Here is a 6,653-nt window from a genome sequence, read left to right on the forward strand (position 1 = left end):
TATTTAACCTTTATTTAAGAATTTAGGCTGTTCTAGAGGCAAAGTGGGTCCGACCTATTACTAGGGTGTATCTAATAAACTGGCAACTGAGTGTATGTTGCTATAAGAATTGGACAACATTTTTAGAATCTTAAGGAAAATGATTCACACCAGTAATGGCTTCCAAAGGTACTTCCATACAGAAGGGAACATTTTGACATTTGCCATATGGTTAGTGAGAAAATCCATATTGCAAATGTACGGTCCCTTTACTAGACGGCCGACGAAACTTGGTGAGCATAGGTTTGACATAATGGGCAGTTGCAACCGAACAAGATGGCGTCAAGGCCTCAACGGTTTTTGAGTTATGGCCATTTTTCTGTGATTAGCTCTAATTTGACCGCTTCACGTCAGAGTAAATGAACCTACGGTGTCAAGAAAAAAAGAACCAGCCATTTATCTATCGTAATTTAAGAGAATACAAATTTTAAAAAATGTAAGTTACAGATCCAGTTGCAGCGTGTTCAGACAAATCCTTTTGAAGTGTGTTTCGGAGCACTGCGAGATTTTTGTGATTATCTGTGATTTCCTGAAATAACACACTCATTCAACCCACTCACACACTCATTCAACCCTCTGTAAATAAGTCAGTTCTTAACAGAAAGACTTAAAATTATATAAATTCCTACCCCAAGGAGGATATCTGTTCACTTTCAGCTTCCTGTGTCAACTGGAAGTGCCTTAAAATGGTGTCATAGGTGCTGTTTCAAAGGGTTAAAAAGGTCTGATCTTTTCAAAACTTCATATGTGTGATTAGGCAACACTCATTTCTCCCAACAGATGTCAAAGAAAAGCTCTCTGTCTCACACACACGCACGCACGCACGCACACACACACACAGCAAGGATGGAGTGATAGAGTGCGGTGCTTAAAGACACTCAGAGCATGCAATGGCATTATCATAATCTCTAGGCTGTGCCGAGTTCAACGAGATGCCCCGCTAGACCGTAGCTTGCTCGGTCTGAGCTCAGCGACCATAAAAAAAGTAGGCCCATAATGAAGCCTGGCCCTAAATTGCAGGTGCTTTTGGTTGACAGCGAGAGAACCCGTTACGGTGAGAAGCACAATTCCTGAAGTCCTCCCGATCTGCGCAAGCCTAACCTTGACCATGTGGCATTAACCCTTAACAGTTAAAAGAAGGTGTTTACATCAAACAGTTTTCAATGACTTCTCTCCCCAAAGGAAAACATTGCCTGCACCCCTAAATTCAACCTGAAGCCTATGTGGGTTATGAACCTGTCTTCGATGACAATCCATCAGGCCACTATGAGGTCTACCTGTGTTGATTCTAAGCTTCCTGGAGCAGCCGGAAGTGGTTAAAATCACCCTAAAAGTGTTTTTCCATACCCAACCAGCAGTTTGTGATAAATAGTGCATTCAACCCTGTGTAAATCGGTCAGTTCTTAACAGGCTGAGTGGTGCGCAGAGACAGACAGAGCCTGCAACAGTTACCTTTGTTCGATCTAAAAAAGAACCGTCAGACCTAGAGTTCTGAAACTTCAGAAACCTGATCTATACCTCAGGTCGATAGTGCACTGTGAGTTACGTGGCTCTAGAAGGTTCTCGGTCCGAGAAACAGTCTCGTACATTTGCTATAACTTCAATTCATTTTGACCATTACGAAAGTGATGACATTTAGAAAAGTCGCCCCATAGAGACGGACCCCAATGTTTCTGTCCGATATCTCATTCAAGGACCCCATAGGAAGGCATGGAAAAAAGTGGATTTTCAGCACCAATTAAGGTCGTTGCTCGGGCACCGAATGACCTATCGAGTCAAAACTCGGGGTCGCCTCACATAAAAAAATTCAGGGTCGCCTCACATAATGTCAGAACTGGACCTGCAGCTAGAACGTAACTACGTGTTTTACGTTTTTATTATGTTTTAAGGGGGTGATCATTTTTGAACAAAAATTCACATTTTCAAAATGTTACTCTTGGGTCTTGACTTGTCTTACATTTGCAAATGGAAAATTACAGTGGAGTGCACTCGCCATCTATTGGATTTTTGCAGTGTTACACTTGGCATTTGCCATATGGCATTTGCAATCAACTTTGAATGAAACGACATCCAATTGAGTGGTATTGGACACCGTGTATATGTTTCGTATGGTGCCAATATGTTCCCATTCCCATTTTTGTCCATTTCAGGGGGGTTTTCCCTTACACAAATTATTAATTTAGGGGATTGGAGACTTTGGAGATTTTTCCGTCATTTCTTTTCTTAATTTAGAATTGTTTTTTAAACTTTCTTTCACTTTGAAAATGTGGAGTAGTTTGTGTAGATCTGTAGGATTTTGTGTAGCCCTTTATAACAGGTGTAGAATTTCTATTGTAATCTTAACAGGCAATGTCGAAAATGCGGACAGTTGAGAGAAACCTGAAAATTAAAGTTCAAATGAAAACAAGAATGTGGAGTTGTTCCAGTACTCTGAAAAAGGACCAGACGATGACCGGTTGAATTGAAATTTGTTTTGTGTGTTTAAAACATCATAAAGCTTGCTTCTGCACTTAGTTTGACCTGTTTAGTAATATTTTGTTTTGATCTATTGTTCTAGCCAAGCTTCATTTGAAACAATATAAAATAAATTGGTATTACTTGACATTCTTGATTTAAGCCCTTGGCTTTATCAAGTACTCCACATTCTTGTTTTCATTTGAACTTTGATTTTCAGGTTTCTCTCAACTGTCCGCATTTTCGACTTTGCCAGTTGACCAGATGTTCTTATCTTTTTAATTGTTTGACTACATTGTTAGGAGATGGTAACATACAAGTGCCAAGGAAATAATGTGAACCCATTGGAAATACCTGTATTTCTGCATAAATTGGTCATAAAATTTGATCTGATCTTCTTCTAGGTCACACCAACAGACAATTGCTAATATATGCATATAATAATTATTATTGGATAGAAAACACTCTAAAGCTTCTAAAACCGTTGGAATTATGTCTGTAAGTATAGCAGAACTCACAGGGCAGGCATTCTTCCAAACTAGTTTTGTGGTCATGAAAGTTGGAACAACTTTGACGTCATCGCCCCCACCCTTCCCAACCACTTATGGATCTGGGGACACTTTCTATGTCTTCCACTAGATGTCCTCATTCTGTAGAGCGTTTAATCGTTCAAATCCCGCGAGAATTGGCCCTATGGGAGTGATTTGAGTAAGTGCCACGAGAAAAAACCTGTGCGTTAGGGCGCGAATTGGTCACAGCCATTCCTTTGTTCCAGTACTCTGAAAAAGGACCAGACGATGACCGGTTGAATTGAAATTTGTTTTGTGTGTTTAAAACATCATAAAGCTTGCTTCTGCACTTAGTTTGACCTGTTTAGTCGACATATAATATGTAATTTTGAAGTTTTGATGCGCAACTTTTCCGGACCAGAGGACATTTTGGGTGCATTTCAGCTGATGTTATTAGCAGTAGCTAATACAAAGACGCAAGACTTGAAACCAAACGATGTATTGGGTAAGTATGAAGCCTTCCAGAACATTCTGAACGAAGACCATCGAAGGTAAGGGAATATTTATGCTGAAATCTGTGTTTCTGTTGACTCCAACATTACGGAGAAATGTAGCTTGTATCTGAGCGCCGTCTCAGAATATTGAATAGTGTGTGATTTCTGTAACGTAAAAAATAAATGTAACAAAGCGATTGCATAAAGAAGCAGTGTATCTTTCTAACTATATGTAGAACATGTATATTTAGTCAAAGTTTATGATGTCTATTTACGTTATCTTGCCGCGCTACCTAGATTTCCTGCGGACATTTTTGAGTAATTTCTGAACATGAACTCAATGTAAATGGACATTTATGGATATAAATGGCATATTATTGAAAAGAAAAATGTACTGTGTAACATGTCCTATTACTGTCATCTGATGAAGATTTTCAAAAGGTTAGTGAATGATTTATTTTTTAATCCTGCTTTTATAATTTTATATTTTCTGGGACAAAATGGCTGCCTCTTGTCTTGGTTTCGGTGGTGGTCTAATATAAATATGTGGTGTGTTTTCGCCGTAAAACATTTAAAAAATCTGACATGCTGGGTAGATGAACAAGGTGTTTATCTTTCATTTGAGCTATTGGACTTGTTAATGTGTGGAGGTTAAATATTTCTAAGAATATTTTTGCGTTCCATGCGCCACGGTTTGAGCTGAACGGGGGGGGGGGTGGCGTTCCTCTAGATGAACCCCTGGCATCAACAGGATAATTATAAACTAATAACACACAAACATTACACTTTTTCATGTCACACACCGTGTAAACATTCAAAGTGGATGGTGGGAAAAGTATGTGAAACCTTGGATTCAAAAAAGTTTTCTCTAGTTGCGGACCAGACCTGCACAACGGTCAGGAGGAATGTTGGACCATTCCTCTTCACAAAAATGTTTATTTTCATCAATTTTCTTTGGATATCTGATGTGAACTGCTCTCTTAAGGTCATGCCACAGCGTCTCAATCGGGTTGAGGTCAGGATTCTGACTGGGCCACTCCAGAAGGTGTATTTTCTTCTGTTGAAGCCATTCTGTTGTTGATTTACTTCTGTGTTTTGGGTTGTTGTCCTGTTGCATCACCCAACTTCTGTTGAGCTTCAACTGGCAGACAGATAGCCTAACATTCTAATGCAAAATGTCTTGATGAACTTGGGAATACATTTTTCCATCGATGATAGCAAGCTGTCCAGGCCCTGAGGCAGCAAAGCAGTCCCATACTATGATGCTCCCTCCACCATACTTTACAGTTGGGATGAGGTTTTGATGTTGTTGTACTGTACCTTTTAATCTCCACACATAGTGTTGTGTATTCCTTCCAAACACCTCAACTGTAGTTTAATTTGTCCCCAGAATATTTTGCCAGTAGCGCTGTGGAAGGTCCAGGTGCACTTTGCAAATTTTAGACAGCAGTCTTCTTCCGTGGTGTCCTCCCATGAGCACCATTCTTGTTTAGTCTTTTACATATAGTAGACTCGTCAACAGAGATGTTAGCATGTTCCAGAGATTTATGTGTCTTTAGCTGACACACAGGATTATTTTAACCTCATTGAGTATTCTGCGCTGTGCTCTTGCAGTCATCTTTGCAGGACGGCACTCCTAGAGAGAGTAGCAACAGTGCTGAACTTTCTTTATTTATAGACAATTTGTCTTACAGTGGACTTACGAACATCAAGGCTTTTAGAGATACTTTTGTAATCCTTACCAGCTTTATGCAAGTCAACATGTCTTAATCTTAGGTCTTCTGATATCTCTTTTGTGCAATGCATGGTTCACATCAGGCAATGCATCTTGTGAATAGCAAACTCAAATTTTGTGAGTGTTTTAATAGGGCAAGGCAGCTCTAACCAACATATCCAATCTCGTCTCAGTGATTGGACTCTATGTTAACTGACTCCTGAATCCAATTAGCTTTTGGAGAAGTCATTAGCCTAGTGGTTCACTTACTTTTTCCAACCTACAGTGTGAAAGTTTAAATTGTGTATTCAACATAGACAAGAAAAATACATTCATTTGTTTGTTATTAGTTTAACCTGTCTGGCACCAGTGGGACGGTAACGTCCCACCTTGACAACAGCAAGTGAATTGCAGGGCGCCAAATCAAAACAACAGAAATCCCATAATTAAAATTCCTCAAACATACAGGTATTATACACCATTATACACAGATGGAACTCACAGGACATCATGTTACACAATAAATGTGTGTTTTGTTCGATAAAGTTCATCTTTATGTCCAAAAACCTCTGCTGAAATTGGCGCATTATGTACAGTAATCATTGTCTCAAACAAACATCCGGTGAAATTTCAGAGAGCCACATCAAATTACAAAAATACTCATCATAAACATTGATGAAAAATACTAGTTTTATACATAGGATTAAAGATAAACGTCTTGTTAATCCAGCCGCTGTGTCAGATTTCAAAAAGGGTTTGCAGCAAAAGCACACAATGCGATTATGTTAGATCAGCGCCTAGCCACAGAAAACCATAGAGCCATTTTCCAACCAAGGAGAGGTGTCATAAAAGTCAGAAATAGCATTAACATTAATCACTTAACTTTGATGTTCTTCATCTGGTGTCACTCCCAGGTCCCAATGTTAGACAATAAATGATCATTTTGTTAGATAATGTCCTTCTTTATGTCCAAAAACCTCAGTTTTGTTGGTCCGTTTAGTTCAGTGATCCAAAGGCACAATGCAAAATCCAGACAAAAGGTAAAAAAAAAAGTACATTGAAAGTTCGTAGAAACATGTCAGACGATGTTTAAAATCAATCTTCAGGTTGTTTTTGTCATAAATAATCAATAATATTTCAACCAGACAAAAGCTTTGTCAATAGAATAGGAGAAACAATTAAGGTGCACTCCCAATCACGGGCTTGGCTCATGTCTGGAAATGTCTACTGTCCACTCATTGAAAGTGCTGTATCTCCCTCATTTTTCAGAGTAAAACACTGAAACAATGCCTAAAGACTGGCCACAAGTAGAGGAAGCCATAGAGATCATGAACTGGGTCCTAAGTCTTTGTATGGTGGATAGGCTTTCAAGGGAAAACAGCCTTTCAAAATAATAGTACTTCCTGGATGGATTTTCCTCAGGTTTTCGCCTGCCATATCAGT

Source organism: Oncorhynchus clarkii, chromosome 26 (genome assembly GCF_045791955.1).
Source record: "Oncorhynchus clarkii lewisi isolate Uvic-CL-2024 chromosome 26, UVic_Ocla_1.0, whole genome shotgun sequence".
Taxonomy (NCBI): Eukaryota; Metazoa; Chordata; class Actinopteri; order Salmoniformes; family Salmonidae; genus Oncorhynchus; species Oncorhynchus clarkii.